Source organism: Vombatus ursinus, unplaced genomic scaffold, assembly GCF_900497805.2.
Source record: "Vombatus ursinus unplaced genomic scaffold, bare-nosed wombat genome assembly UNPS02014002.1, whole genome shotgun sequence".
NCBI lineage: Eukaryota > Metazoa > Chordata > Mammalia > Diprotodontia > Vombatidae > Vombatus > Vombatus ursinus.
In genome coordinates, this window is record NW_020953780.1 from 1 (window position 1) to 1,057 (window position 1,057).

The window sequence follows — 1,057 nt, forward strand, 5'->3', positions numbered from 1 at the left end:
CTGAATCCAGGAGAGATGGTGAGATCATCAAGTGAAATAGTATAGGAGAAGAGCTCTTCACAAATGACTTCAATTTTTTCAGTTTAATATGTAGCAAGTTTCTCTTGAGAGAATAGTGGGAGGGGAAGCATGGAAGATTTAAGGATGGATGAAAAGGTTTGGAAAATCCACTTTAGTAAGTGGAACAGTGAATCAGGGAGGTAAAAAGGATTGCCTTGCAGCAGTGAGGGCCTAGTTGAGAACCCAGAGCTGGATTTTGAACTCAGATCCTCTGACTCTAATTGGTTCTCTTTCCATTATAATATGCTGCCTCCAATATAGAAAATTTTCTATTAAATTGCCAGGATATATGTCCTTGATAATATTATCAAGGAGACATTCTCTCTTTGGCCCATTCACTATCAAAATGAAGACCATTCTAAGCAACCAGACCATTGACATCCCAGAAAATGCTGACATCTCTCTTAAGGGTGGGACAGTTACTGTGAAGGGGCCCAGAGGAATCCTCTGTAGGGATTTCAACCATATCAATGTTGATCTCAGTCTCCGGGGAAAGAAGAAAAAAAGGCTCTGGGTGGACAAGTGGTGGGGAAATCAAAATGAACTCGCAACCATGTGCACAATCTGTAGTTAGGTATAAAACATGATCAAAGGCATTACCCGGGGTTTTTATTACAAGATGAGGTCTGTGTATGCTCATTTCCCCATCGATGTTGTTATTCAAGAGAATGGCTCACTTGCCAAAATCTGAAATGTCTTAGGTGAAAAATATATCTGAAGAGTGCGCATGAGACCAGGTATTGCTTGTGCTGTTTCTCAAGCCCAAAAAGATGAGTTAATTCTTGAAGGAAATGATATTGAACTTGTATCAAACTCAGCTGCCCTGATCCAACAGGCCACCATAGTCAAAAACAAGGATATCAGAAGAATTTTGGATGGCATCTATGTTTCTGAGAAAGGTACAGTGCAACAAGCTGATGAATAAGTTGGAAAAGATGCCAAAGGCTGTGTCCTATACTATTTCACTTGATGATCTCACCATCTCTCCTGGATTCAG

At 40.3% G+C, this 1,057-nt stretch overlaps 1 pseudogene; it reads left to right on the forward strand.

The window, feature by feature from the left end:
• Positions 1-406: 406 nt before the first annotated feature.
• On the forward strand, positions 407-994 carry LOC114040803 (annotated as a pseudogene).
• Positions 995-1,057: the final 63 nt, after the last annotated feature.